We start from the raw sequence: 15,097 nt of genomic DNA, 5'->3' as shown, positions 1-15,097 counted from the left end.
CCAATGCTTCCAATCAATTAAAACAAATAAAAGTCCTGGACCGACAATATATATCCTATAATACTTAAGGAAACAGAGCGAAATACTCTTCTCTCACAACCGTATTAAATATGTCCTTGCGACAAGGCATCTTCTGGATTGGAAAAGACTGACGTAACACCGATTGATTTTAAGAAAGGACAAAATATACCAGGTAATTACAGGCTCATTAGTCTATCTTTAGTTGTAGGAAAGCTACTTGAGAGCATAATTAGAGACAAATTGTGAGCTACCTTCAGACACTCATGAATTAAAATTCACAACATGGTTTCCGTAGCAAGAGTTCCTGCGTATCACACCTACCGTCCTTTCATAATGACCTCTTCTCAGTCTATGACGTAACCAGATGACTGGACGTAGTCTGTTTTGATTTTCAGAAAGCGTTTGACAAAGTTACAAACCATAAATTACTTTATAAATTAAATTAACTAAGTATTGACAGTCAAGTACACCAATGGATTTTGAATTGGTTGAGCAACAGACAGCAAAAGAGTGGTGATTGATGGATTTAACTCAGAGTGGGAGCCTGTCACTAGTGACGTCCCTCAGGGCTCAGTTTTTGGTCCAGTGCTCTTCATTATATACATTAACTATGTGGACGTTGGAAATCAATAATTTCAATAGCGAATTGCAGACGATACAAAGATAGTTAACTCGGTTGTCACTAACGACAGACAAAGCCTCCAAAGAAGATTTGCATAAAATTTCAGCTTGATCTAACAGATGGGAGATGCCCTTTAATGTAGATAAGCACCAGGTTCTTCAAGTTGGAACAAGAAATACAAGGTTCGATTACGAAATGCGCGGCGTCAAGCTCAAAAGCGTTCAGTATGTCAGGACCTGGGTGTCAAAATCGCATAAAACCCAAATTCTCAAAGGCAATGCATCGAAGCAGCATATAAAGCTAACAGAATGTTGGGCATCATTAAAATAAACTTTTTAATTTAAAATAAAGATGTAGTACTTCCGCCTTACAATAATTTAGTCAGACCCACTTGGAATACACGGCACAGTTTTTGTCCCCCCACCATGCAAGGACATTGCTAAATTAGAAGGTGTTCAACGTCGGGCATCAAAAATGATCCTTTCCCTTGCGGAACAAACCTACGATGAATGCCTCTCAACTCTTAACTTGTTCTCTCTTGAGAACGTCGCCTCCGAGGAAAACTGATCGAATGTTTTAAAATGCTTAATGGCTTACGATAGATAATGGCACAAACTAAAAGTAAACAAGTAAATTCAGACTGCACCAAATTCTTCTTCACCAACGTTGTAGTGCGAGAATGGAATAAGCTCCACCGTCAGTGGTCCAGTGCAACACGACTGACTCCTTTAAAACAAGCTCGACCGACACTCTTCAACTTAATATTCACTAAAGTAGAAATGCAAAGTTTTGGAGCTATGTGACTAATGTAGAATCACTTGGTGGACAGACCACCTAGTCTGGACCATAGGGTCTATGTGGTCTGAATTTATGTAAATCTCTCTCTCTCTCTCTCACCACTTCAGTAAATTGTAAACACCTAACAACTCTGCTTCTCGAGTTATATCAAAAGACAATTTAAGGGTAGGCGGTGGCCGAAGTGATAGCGTACTGGACCCACATTCGCCGCGTGATGGACGACGCGGGTTCGAATCCCCACGCTACCACTCGGATTTTTCGGTCACCGCCGAGTGGCTTAAAACTACCCACATGCTGTCCTGAAGACCACCCATCAACCCGGACTCTAGAGGAAGCCGTCCGTTGCAATCAAGTACGAGTTCCGGGGGCAGCATGAACCAATGCAAGATGGCGCCACTATAAACACTCGCCTGCGCCAGAACGGGCTGGGCCGACCATCAGGCCCCACCTGGAAGAAGCCTTGGGCCGACCATCAGGCCCCACCGGGAAGATGCCTACCGGCGCAATAGGCAAACTGTAAAAAAAAAAAAAAAAAAAAAGGGTTCTTAGCTTTAATGCTTGGAAGCTTAAGAAATAAGATCGATGAATTGCAGTGCCAACTAAAACAGAGGACTTTGATATAATTCCTGTAATTGAAACATTTATTGACACCGCTAATAATGACTTAATTGAATATAATATAGATAACTTTATGTTTTCAATAGACCGAGTTAATCGTAGAGGTGGAGGAGTGGCTCTTTACGTCAGTAGCTTACAGCCCGTTGATAAAACGCACCAGAGGACAGTAATCAGAACACGTGAGCGTGAGTACAAATACCGATCAATTTAAAATCAACATATCCGTCACGTATAGGCTTCCCAGGCCAATCACGCAAGGATGATGAAATAATGTATAGCGTTTTGCAAAGAACCTCCGAAACAGTGATGCATTGATTTTGGGCGATTTTAATCTACCGTATAGACTGGCAGACACCCACGGGATCCGAGGATAATCGCACAGGATGTTAGACTTCGTTGAAAATAACTACCGCAGCCAAATGGTTAATGAACCAACGCGCGATAATAATATCTTGATCTTGTATTAGTAACCCAAGAGAACTTAGTTGACAATGTTAGCGTTGGCGAACACCTCGGATCATGCGATCATAGACTGGTGCGTCTCGACATAAGAGCTCAACAAGGATTGCAGAGAATAAGATATTGGTTCCCAATTTAAAAGAGGATTTGAAAGAATAAGATAGTCATTAACGAACTTTCAATTGGTATCCAACATTGACGTCGAAGAATCTTGGCAGACTTTAAAGCTCGATTACTAACTGAACAAAATAAATCCGTGCAATCTTGTGAAAAGCGCCGAAAGTAAAAAATCCTCCGCGGTTTTAATAATGAAATCAAATTACTCTCCAAAAAGAGGAATTTGTTATATAGGCAAAGGAAAACCGATAACTCTACCGAAAAGTACATTTGTACTAAGAAGCAAGACGACAAGTCAAAAGTTTAATCAAACAGGTGAAACGGACGTACGAAGTAAACATTCCGGTAAATTGCAAAAAGTGTGCAAAGTTTTTTTTAGATATATAAACAACAAAAAGAGATTCGAAGTGTGATTGGCCCATTAACAGATAATTCGGGCAATATCATGACAGACAGCCAAAGCATAGCGAACAGGTTAAATTCTTATTTCGCCTCGGTTTTTAATAGTAATTCTATCGATACTGTTGCTGTTCCTAACACTATTGAAAATCCCAGACATTCCCTCCCTGACTTTGAAATCAGTACAGATGAGGTTCTCAAAGCGCTGCAGTCAAGTACTTAAAACTAATAAAAGTTCAAGACCTGATAAAATATATCCAAAATTACTTAAAGAAATATCAAGAGAGATACTCAGACCTTTAACAGTGCTGTTTACTATGTCTTTGCACGATGGTATCGTTCCTAGTGATTGGAAAATGGGTAACGTAACACCATTTTTGAAAAAAGGTGACCGAAAATTACCGGATAATTACAGGCCAATCAGCTTAACTTCAATTAATGGTAAATTATTTGAGACAATTATTCGAGATAAAGAAGTTAACTACCTAGAGTGTAATTCGCTAATCCTGAACTCGCAACATGGTTTCCGGTAACAACAGATCATGTTTGTCGAATCTTTTTAACGTTGTATAACGAGCTTTTGCAGTCTATGATGTTTCTAAATCACTTGATATTTTTATTTGGACTTCCAGAAGGCGTTTGATAAAGTTCCACACTACAAGTTGCTTCATAAAATCAAGGAAATAGGCATCGGGGTAAGCTACGAATGGATCAAGCACTGCCAAGCAATAGAAAGCAAAGAGTTGTAATAAATGGAGTGACCTCTGAGGATGCCTGTCACTAGTGGTGTCCCCAGCTCTCTCCTGGGACCCGTTCTTCGTCATTTACATCAACAACATTGACCTTGGTCTCAATAATTTCATTAGTAAATTTGCGGACGACACGAAAATCGCAATGTGACAGGCGGAGCCTACAAGAAAATTTGCGTAAAATATCAGATTGGTCAGTAAAACGGAAATGTCTTTTAATATAAAGAAGTGCCAGATTCTGCAGGTTGGATCTAGGAATATAAAGAAGGACTATGAAATGTGCGGCGTTAAAATTAAAACGTTCACTCGGTCAAAGATCTTGGCGTCACAGTCGCGTCTAACCTCAAGTTTTCCCCAGCAGTTACAGCAGGTCCGTTAAAAAAAGCAAACAGGATAATGGGTTTGATTAAGAGAAATTTTTCATTCAAGAATAAAGATGTTATACTACCTTTGTATAATAGTTTCGTCAGACCTCATTTGGAGTACGCCGTGGAATTTTGGTCTCCACCATGAAAGACGTTTGCTAAATTAGGGTGTTCAGCGTAGAGCAACCAAGATAATTCCTTCATTATGAAACAAACCCTACGAGGAAAGATTGTCACATCTAAACCTGCTTTCTCATGAAAAACACCACCAAGAGGAAACTGATCGAGTGCTTTAAAATACTTATCGTTTGATTATGTGGATCCGACTATGCTGTTGTGATGGATGATTCGACGCGAACGAGAAATAATGGCGCTAACTCAAATGTAGACAAGCTCATTCCAGATTGCATAAGTTCTTCTTCACTAATGCTGTCGTTCGAGATTGGAGATTACCACCATAAGTGGTTAGTCAGAACAGATTGCATCGTTTAAGAATAATCTTGACCGCCATTCCATCTCAGTGTTCACTAGGTCAGTTTCAACGTCGTGGTGGCCGCATAACAACCGTCACTTAGGTTTAGGACAGACCACTTAGTTCGCCTTTAGGACCTGTGTGGTCTAGTTATCACCGCACTTCTATGTACCTCTCTCTCTCTCTTCCACCACACCTTCGGTCACCGTCGTCGATCCTCAGGGAGTGGAATAAGTTCGTGGGGCATCATTTTTATAGGTGTAAGATCATTACGTCTGAGCGACGTGTGGCACTCGTCCACGTGCCCCTTTGTGCCGTGATTATGTAAAATTAATTATACATTCAGAGTTGAACTTTTAAAGTTGTATGATGTTTCGACTTTATTTCATCGCAATCACGTACGAACATCTTTGGGTGTGTCAATAATCGAACGTCTCTGGAGAGCTGGAACAAGGGTTATATAAGCGATATACTTCTGAATGTAAAAAGAGGTTTGGAAATGGGGAAACAAACTGTCAACTGGAGTTCAGACGGCGGGAGGCGACCATGCTCCATCCACGGGTCACCATCTTTTCGTGTAAACATGGGCCTAAAGCCACATACCTTCATAACGGGCGGCCTGATAGGAATCAACATGTATATGAATAAGGATATGTACGAAAGGATCTGAAATATTCCACAGATTCTTTATTGTAAACGAGGACCTCACACTTCGCCCGAGAAATATATGAGGCGACCAGACTAATGAGTGGATGTGGAGCTGCAGCGAAAGTTTCAACATCCCAGAAATAAACATCCCTTAGTGTAGAGGGGCTCCCAAGCTGTTACCCCGGTGTTCCGTGTGTCAAGGCACGCACCCACTAGTGGTCTGACATAATAAATGTAATTATTGACAGGTACGTTGAAATGCCGGGCAGAAATGACGGTGGGGACTCTTAAAACTGAAATCGTCATCCGTTAAATGTTCTTCACTCGTCAAGTCAAAGTCATCCATCAAAGAAGAAAATCAACTCGCTGCTTACCATATGGTCAAGACACTTGCACTGTAATCCTGATGCTAGAAAATGAGCCTTGCGATATGTGATGCAACAAAACACATGTGGAGGCGCCACCTAACGTAACAATTTATATGTTTTTTTTTTGTGTGTGTGTGTGTGTGTGTGTGTGTGTGTGTTGAAAAGCAACAATGATTGTAATAGGGCTCTGCCAGGCGTCAAGATTTGCGAACCACTGGTCCTGACGCGCATACCTTCTTCCTTCCCTGAGAACGGGCCTGTCCAAGAATGAATCACTGCTTCTTCACCTCTGCAGGAAGAGTGGCCTGACTAGGAATATATATTTAGAGCATTTGGATATTGTCTGCTGATTTAGGTATTTTTAATTATATCAAGGGCCGGCATCGATCCTCTCTGGTAATTATTTTGGTGATTATGCTGATTATGGCGTAGACGATGATGGTGATGGCAGTTTCTTAATCCGTCCGTGACATGCTTAGCGGGTCTCTTCACCTCATGGTCGGGTTGGGACGTGGCATCCTTGTACGGAAGGTTCGTGGTGTGAGGGCTGACGAATGAAGAGCCTGACCTCGGTGTGCTGAGATGAAGGTTACACTTCCTACTTTCCTGATCATTTACTTCCGTTAAATTTTTTTATAGATTTCCACATCTATGATATTATTCTAATTCTTGTTACTATCATGAATATTATTTCTCTCTCTCTCTCCTCTCTCTCTCTCTCTCTCTCTCTCTCTCTCTCTCTCTCTCTCTCTCTCTCTCTCTCTCTCTCTCTCTCTCTCTTACACACACAAAAAAAAAAGAGTAAATATATAAATGAGGCACAAATCGAAAACACATGCACAAAAAAATAATATATAAGTAAAAATAATAATAAAAACAAAATAGTAAAATCAAATGTAAACAAACCTTAGCAAAACACAACGAGCGAAGCACCTTTTGTCATCCCCTGTCACTGATAACGCGATCTTTCCACACGCGGCTCTCCAGTTCAGGGACAGGCAATGATGAGAAATACCTCTCGCAGGAATAAGTCACTCTGCTGTCCACCACGCATGCACACTGGAATATACAGCAGGAAAACATACTAATCTGCCTGGTTTGTTCTATAGTGAAACCAAATTGTCGAGTCCGTTTTGGCATAGCTCTCGTGTCCATTTCTCCTTCTGCTCTGCCACACAGTCTCAACGCCTATTTTTTCTTTCATATGATACCTATAGCTTATATGAGAGGTAGAGATACGTGTTGGGACTGTGTGGAGAGCAGAGGGGAAGACAGGTGAGCCCACGCCAGACCAGAGGAGTGAATTAAGACTAAGTAAGCAAGTTGAACCTCTCTCAGCGACCTAATACCTGCAACAGCCGCGGTGACGTGCAATGTTGTAAGTGTATGTGCAAGGCTGGCCAATTCACCTTATCTGTCTATCAGTGGGAAGATCAGCTGATGTATGGAGCCTCGTGTAAGGAGTGGGGAGCGAGGGAGTGATCTCAAGAGTAAACTGATAGTACAGGGTGAGTACGTGAATGAATGAGTGAATGTAGCCTACTGACGAATAGCAGAGGAATAAGGGACTTTGTGAGGAATTAGGAGTGAAGGAGTCAGTGAGGAGCTGATGAAAGGGAGGAGTAAATGAGAGAAGTGAGTGTGTGATTGAGCTGACGAATAAGAAAAATAAGTGAAGAATAAGTGAGTCCATAGGTGAATAAAGAGTGAATAAGGGTGAGGAACTGACAAGTAACATGATAATAACGGAGTGAATGAGGGAGTGAGGAGTGAATAAATAGAGTGAGAGAGTGAATAAGGAGGAAGTTAATAAAGTGAGTGGAGGAGGAAGTGATTGAATAGGGAGGAGTGAGGAGAGAGAGAGAGAATAAGGAGTGAGTGAGTGAATGAGGAGTGAGTGAATGAGGAGTGAGTAAGCTGACGAGGAAGCTGGCAACGGGGAGTGAGTCCTTGAGAGAGGGAGGAGGAAGGTGATGAGTAAACTACAGACTGACTCAGCTATGATGGCAGATTGAACGGGTCCTGCTCAGAAAGTCCCGTGGCCACAGCGGTGTCAAATTCAGCCCGGTGTGGTGTTGTAGTGTTCTTCTTAGCCAGGACACTGATGAAAATGCACAGTCAAGCACTCTTTGGTTTATTTATATACACTAATGTACGCGGTCGGGATCAGCGACGGCGTGTGGATGCACGAGAGGAAGTCAGGTGTGATGCGTGTGGAAGCTGTAGGGAGACTGGTGGTTCTGACTTGACCTCGCAGGCCTCGGGGCAGGATTAGCGAGTCTCCGAACTAGCAGCAGCTGGATATGATTATCACCGCCCGCAGGTGTGCTGGAGGCAGGGTCCTTGAGTCTTTTCCTGGAGATTAGTTTTGTAGGGCGGTGCAGCAGCTGTGTGGGGGCGGAGAACCAGGTGTGCTGCTGCGAGGACGCTACAATACTCCCCTCCCCCCCGCCCACAGCAGGTAGCCGTTAGGTGGCTTGGAAATACTCCGGGCGGTGCACCGTCCTGCCTGAACGGGTTGTAACACCCTCCAGCCGGACGTGTTCCTCCTCCTCCTCGTCCTCGCCGAGAAAGGTGTCGACCTGGACGAGGCCGGCTGGAGTTGGTACTGGAGACAGGCGCCCTGGGAGGTAGCCTGTTCTGTGGGAGAAAGACACGGAAGGGGAGACGGGAATGGGTGGGGCTGAGGTGGAGGGAGGGAATGGAGGTCATGGTTGGGAGCTGGGGAGCGGTGAGGGAGAAGGGCAAGGGAGGTTCGCCGGCGGAGGGGCAGTGGTCAGAGAAGGTGGAGGGAGGGGCGTGGTACCTTGTGCGGGAAGGGGGAGTGTCTGAGGTAGGGGGAGGGAATGGAGGTCATGTTTGGGAGCTGGGGGGAGCGGTGGGGGGAGAAAGGGCAAGGGAGGGTCGCCGGCGGAGGTGGCAGAGGTGGAGGGCAGGAGAGGCACCGTGGACGGGTCGCTGGCACTGTGCCCGCCCTGCTGGGACGTCGAGGGGTACGCTTCCTCCTGGAGCTCCAGGGGAAGGGCGGCAGCTTCCTGACGTGGTGGGGAGGCCAAGACAACGTCGCGAGGGTGTGGAAGACGCAGAGGCGGCTCGGGGGGCGCAGCAGGCCGTCCGTGGGCGACAGGAGGCTGGTTCTGGTGGTGGGGATGAGGACGATGGCTAGGTGGGAGGTGGGCGGCCTTTACTCTGTCCCACGAAGCGACGTAGCGGCGGCCCCCCACGTCGAGCGTGACGTGTTTGTCCCCACGGGCCAAGACTCGATATGGACCTGTATAGGGCGGCTGTAGCGGACCGGTGTGTGCCCCCGTCCTCAGGAAGACTGACGTCGCCGTCCAGAGTTCAGCCGGGAAGTGAGTGGGACGGGAGGGGTGGGCTGGACGTGGAGGGGTGGGCTGGAGGTGTGCCATCGCGTGCCGGAGCGCGGGGAGAAACGATAGGGAGTGGCCTCCATGCCCCGGGGGGACGAACTGACACGGCAGCCGCAAGTCTTCCCCGTACACAAGTTCCGCCGGCGTGTGATGGATGTCCTCTTTCTCGGTGGCACGCAGGGTGAGCAGGATTATAGGAAGGGCGTCAATCCAATTGGTGGGGTGTGGCAGGGCGCGGATAGCTTCCTTCAGGCGTCGGTGGAAGCGTTCCACCATGCCGTTGGACTGTGGGTGGTAGGCAGTGGTGCGCTGACGTGTCGTTCCGAGGAAGGCCAATAGCTCACGCCAGGCGTGGGATTCGAATTGCGCGCCCTGGTCGGAAATGACGGTGACTGGAGCCCCAAACTGCGCAACCCAGCCCGAGAGGAAGTGGGCGGCCGTACACTCCGCCGTGCTGTCCGGCATGGGGATGGCGGTCCCCCAGCGTGTGGTTCTATCCACGCAGGTGAGGAGATACCTGTGGCCCCAGGAAGGTGGCAGTGGGCCGACCAGGTCGATGTGGATGGTGTGGAAGCGGTCTGTGGGCGTAGGTATGGGCTGAAGCGGGGTGCGGGTGTGGCGGTGGACTTTGGCAGCCTGACAGGAGAGGCAGGTGCGCGTCCACTCCCATATGTCCTTCCTCATTCCTGGCCACACCGCCCGTCTGCTGATGATGCGATGGGTACCCAGGATCCCGGGGTGGTTGAGGGAGTGGTAATGTGTAAAGATGTGCCGGCGGTACTGGCGAGGGATGTATGGGCGCGCCGGGCCACAGGACACATCACACCATAGCTGCGAGGGAGATTCAGGGATGTGACGCCGGACAAGCTGAAGCGCCGTGGGCCCCTCTCGCAGCCCATGTAGCTCCTGGTCGTTCTCCTGCGCCGCTGCTATCGCTGCGTAGTCTAATGGTGGTGGGCGAGCAACTGTGGCCACGCTCCGGGGGGGGGAGTTGCCGCGGAAATGGGCGTCCACGACGGGGTTCTCCACCCCCCGGATGTGTCTGATATCGGTGGTGAACTCCGATACGAATGCGAGCTGTCGACACACACGGGGAGTGAAGTTGTCCCCCGATTGCGTCATGGCGTGCGTCAACGGCTTGTGGTCGGTGAGGACGTGGAACTCACGGCCCTCCAGGAAGTGGCGAAAGTGGCGCACAGCCTCGTACACTGCCAAGAGCTCCCTGTCGAAGGCACTGTACGAGCGTTGGGCGGGCTCCAGCCTCTTACTGAAGAAAGCGACGGGGTGGAGCTCACCGTCGACCCACTGCTTCCGCTGAGGCGTCAGTGTAGAGGACCGTCGGCGCGTGGGGCACTGGGTACGCGAGGCGGGTGAGAGAGATGAGCCGTCGCTTGATGGCGCCGAATGCGTCCTCCGTGCCTTGTCCCCACTCTAGGGGCTTGGGTGAGGTCTTTTTGGCCCCCTTGAGGAGATCGTTGAGGGGCGCGAGGAGCTCTGCGGCCTGGGGGATGAAGCGGTGGTAGTAATTAACCAGGCCCAGGAATTCTCTCAGCTTCCTGACGGTTGTGGGGCGCGGGAAGTCCTCAATGGCCGCCACCTTCTGAGGAAGGGGCTCCAAGCCATCTGCACTTACTCTGTGGCCCAGGAAATCCACGGAAGAGGCGCCGAATAGACATTTGTTAGAGTGGATTTTGAGGCCGTGGTCCTGGAGGCGGGAGAGCAGTAGTCGGAGGTGTCCCATGTGCTGTTGGTGAGAGGGGGAGGCGACGAGGATGTCGTCGATGTACACCACGACGAAGTCCAACCCCCTGGCGACCTTGTCCATAAAACGCTGGAAGGATTGAGCGGCGTTGCGAAGCCCAAAGTTCATGAAGGGGTATTCAAACAGCCCGAAGGGCGTCGTCACCGCGGTCTTGGGTATGTCCTCCTCAGCCACAGGGATCTGATGGAATGCCCGCAGGAGGTCGATCTTAGAGAAGACCGAGGTGCCGTGGAGCTTGGCGTGGAAATCCAACACATGGGGTATTGGGTACCTGTCGGGAAGGGTCATGGCGTTGAGAGCCCTGTAATCCCCGCAAGCACGCCATTCCCCGTCTTGAGCCTTGGGCACCATATGGAGTGGGGACGCCCAGTTGCTGTCGGAGGGGCGCACGATTCCTTCTGCCAGCATGTTTTCAAACTCCTTCCGCGCCGCCTGCAGGCGCTCAGGGGGCAAGCGCCGGGGGCGTGCGAAGCAGGGCGGCCCCGTCGTAACGATGGAGTGTTGTACCCCGTGGCGTACCTGGGATGGTGCAGACCGCTGTGAGGTGAGGTGCGGAAAGTCCTGTAGAAGAGTTTCGTACTGCGTCGACTGGCGGAGGGTCGTGATGAGCGGCGTTGGCTGGGTGCAGGGCTCGGCATGGAGAATGGTGTTAGAGGGCTGGTGAAGGAAGCGAGTAGTAACAAATGTACGGAAGTGGGGGTAATTGGAAGTGGTGGGGACTGGAAGTGGGGGTTGGGGGGTCAGCGGGGGGGTTACGGAAGAGGGGGTATCTGGACCCCCCCCTCCTACCCCCCCCCACACACCCATCTCTTTTACCTTTTCACCCCCCCCCTCACCCCCCCCCTCACCCCCTCTCGGACTAGCGTACGGAAGCGAGAGGGTGACGGGAGTAGGGGTGCCCAGCAGGGAGGGGGGGTGGGGGGGTGACGGGAGAAGGGGTGCTTGAAGGGTTAAGATAAGATCTTGGACCCTCGAATGACCACGAGAGGGGGGGTCAGCGGAGGGTACTTGAAGAGTTAAGATAAAATCGTGAGCTCGAGTGACCACAAGATTATAATCACAGAAAAAGGTTAAAGACATTAGGTTAATGACCAGGCTGGAATATGTCCCGCGCACCTGTTCCCGGTGTCTTATCTTTCTTCCCATAGGCGCGCATACACACACACACACACGCACACACGCGCACACACACGCACACACACTCACGCACACACACACACTCACGCACACACACACACACACACACACACACACACACACACACACACTCACACAAGTTAAGATCGAGATCTCGAGTGACCCCAAGATTACAATCACGGAAAAAGGTTAAAGACATTAGGTTAATGACCAGGCTGGAATATGTCCCGCGCACCTGTTCCCGGCGTCTTATCTTTCCCTCCTTCCCACTGACGCGCATACACACACACACACACACGCACACACACACACACACACACACACACACACACACACACACACACACACACACACACACACACACACACTCACACATCTGGTCTTACGAGATAAAATCGCGGAAAAAATGGATCGATGACATCTCCATGTATCTGTGGCCACGCCTATTGAAGTCTTAATGATTCAAGTCATTACAATAAACCTCAGGTTATTAAGGACTGACCCGAGGAACACACATGCTTGCGCGCACACGCACATGCATACACACACACACACACACACACACACACACACACACACACACACACACACACACACACACACACACACACACACACACACACACACACACACACACACACACACACACACACACACACACACACACACACACACATCTGTTCATGTGAGATAAAAATCACGGAAAAAAATGTTTCGATGACATCTCCATGTATCTGAGGCCACGCCTTCTGGTCTTCGGAAGCCTTAATGATTCAAGTCATTACAATAAACCTCGGGTCATTAAGGACTGACCTGAGGAACACGCCCATGCGCACACACACACACACACACACACACACACACACACACACACACACACACACACACACACACACACACATGTACAAACGAACACACAATGTCGAAGGGTATTTATGGACGTCAAGCCAACGAGCACTTCACAGGCTCTCAAGGCGGTCTCGGGTCAAGAGGTCTCCTGTTCTTGTTTCCCGTAAACATGAGGACCCCTGTACACCCCTGTATCAAATGTTCATGGTGTAATAATTACTTCCCGTTGTCCGCACTCGCAGCTCATAGGGCGGCCTGCCTTCCAGAGGGCCTTGGGACTGGATCGAAAGATATATCTACTAGAAACAATGGTAAGTACTTAAATGTTTGCGTTACTTTATATGATTGTCATAAAAAACAGTAGCAGATGTGGATGACGGAGGGAGGTAGAGAGCTGGACAGCATGGTCAATATCGACTTTAGTCTTTCTATCTTTTTCAGAAGAGACGTCGTCGACTAGCTCTGATCGATCAGATGTCGGTTTCTCTCAACCAGACCCCAGCGATATTGGAAGTTGTTCTCCACGGGCGGGTCTCAGCGACGAAGCCAGTCAAAACCAAAGGTAGGTCAAAACCTAATATCTTCTGAAATGCAATATTGTTAAAATGTGTTTTACAAGAGACACATTTTCCATATTGTATTTTAAGTGTCACAGTAAAATATGTGCGGGATAGAGGGGTTCAAAAAATTTCATTTGTGTTTCGTATTCCTTAAGGACTATCTCCGAAGAAGGCGGGTCTGGTAGGCTCAGCCATTGGCCCTCCTCTTCAGCGATCGGTAGTGGACGAAAACGAAAACAAGCGAATACAGGAACAAACGGTAAGTTTCTACGTTTTTTATTGCGCACACGTCTGTTCTAAGGGAAAAAATTGTAATTTCACTATTTTTCTCTAATATTATTTTACCTTTCTTCAGACACCTGCAGGAAAAAGCAAGCCCGTCGTGAGGGATTCTCCCGTCCAAACAGTTCTCCACAGCCAGGACCCAGCGGTTATAACCCGGGACGGCCGACAACAACACCCTCACCAACACCCGGTGAAATAAGCCAACATTTCAACGGGGCCTTAACAACGATCGACGTGCCCGTCCCACCAGCAGACAACGGCGACATTGCATCATATTTCAACAACAACACTGACCGTCTTCGCGAGGCAGTAGAGTCTGTATTCCAAGGTTGCCAGCAGGTTAGACCTCCTTCTTGTAAAGTGTACGTTGACATGCATCTGCGTTTAGTCAGAGAAGACCCCGACGGTGGAGTTCAATATAGAGATATGTATATGAGAAGTCATATGCAGGTAATTAGCTATGACGATATAGATTCATATGTACGTGAACTATCCGAATATTTTGTTAATCGGTTTGAACATGACATGTCGGACGAAGAGGGCAGTGGATTTACGTTAGATGAAATAGTTAGCGTAAAATTTTCCTTCTCTCTTATAATGCTGCACAATAGTATTGGAGAGTATGTACCCTATCCTAAGGGTGTTCCAGAAAACACAAGTTCTCAACCCTTCAGGACCCACGGACTGTGTTTTCCAAGTTCTAACAGCTTATCGCTATCTAAAGTCAAGAAATGTAGTTCCATCGGGCAGACAATGGGAGAATGCTTGCTTGGCCTCTATTAATATGGGTAACATTCCAACCCCGGTATCCTGGGAAGACCTCGGTCGGCTTGAAAGATTAAACAACATAAGTATTCGCGTTTACTGTCTAGACAACGTTGAAGACAAAAAAGGCGAACTAACTCTAGTCAGAAAGGGGCTCAAAGATCAAGAAGTTGTTCATTGTCTGTTGTTGGGGAACAGACACCTAGCTCTTATCCAAGACTTTGACGCATACATGAACCTGTTTACCTGCCAACGTCGCGGGAAAAAAATGTTTTGCGATATCTGCCTGTGCGCCTGTGAGAACAAGACAACGCTTGCTGAACATGTGCTAATTTGCCCAACGATGATCACAAGACTAAGATTCCCACCCGCGGGTTCTACTGTGAAATTTATTAATCATGCTAAGGCATATGAGCCATCTTATTTAGCATTCTATGACTTTGAGAGTATTCTCGTACAGCCTTCTTCGAATGTGTCTGGATATGTAAAGAGACATCACTTTGCCATAGCGTATGCTTACATTATAGTGAATAGAAACGGAGAAACAGTACAAAGCGGATCCTATTGTGGAAGTAATGCTGTAAACCATTTTATTCATACAATGCAGTGTGCCTGGAAAAAGTTGAAATTTTCTAAAGGCTACAATAAAATCAATATGACCGATGAAGATACGACACGTCACAATGAGCAAACTCACTGTCTTCTCTGCAAACAGGGTTTTTTAAAAGGTAA

The 15,097-nt window shown here is 47.9% G+C and overlaps 1 protein-coding gene and 1 long non-coding RNA gene across 2 annotated transcripts in view; one reads left to right on the top strand and one right to left on the bottom strand.

Annotated features, from left to right (window-relative positions):
* LOC126992637 (monocarboxylate transporter 12-like) overlaps positions 1-15,097 on the bottom strand; it is a gene marked incomplete at its 3' end in the record, with an annotated part of 58,314 nt that overhangs the window by 4,668 nt on the left and 38,549 nt on the right. The gene's annotated exons all lie outside the window — the stretch shown is intronic.
* Positions 13,196-13,700, top strand: LOC126992634 (uncharacterized). The gene is made up of 3 exons (XR_007746863.1): positions 13,196-13,317; positions 13,471-13,574; positions 13,671-13,700. It is a non-coding gene; the product is annotated as an uncharacterized LOC126992634 (long non-coding RNA).

The sequence above is a fragment of the Eriocheir sinensis genome, unplaced genomic scaffold (assembly GCF_024679095.1).
Source record: "Eriocheir sinensis breed Jianghai 21 unplaced genomic scaffold, ASM2467909v1 Scaffold497, whole genome shotgun sequence".
NCBI lineage: Eukaryota > Metazoa > Arthropoda > Malacostraca > Decapoda > Varunidae > Eriocheir > Eriocheir sinensis.
Note: the sequence above shows the minus strand (reverse complement) of the source record. Positions and strands in the feature narration are given on the sequence as shown.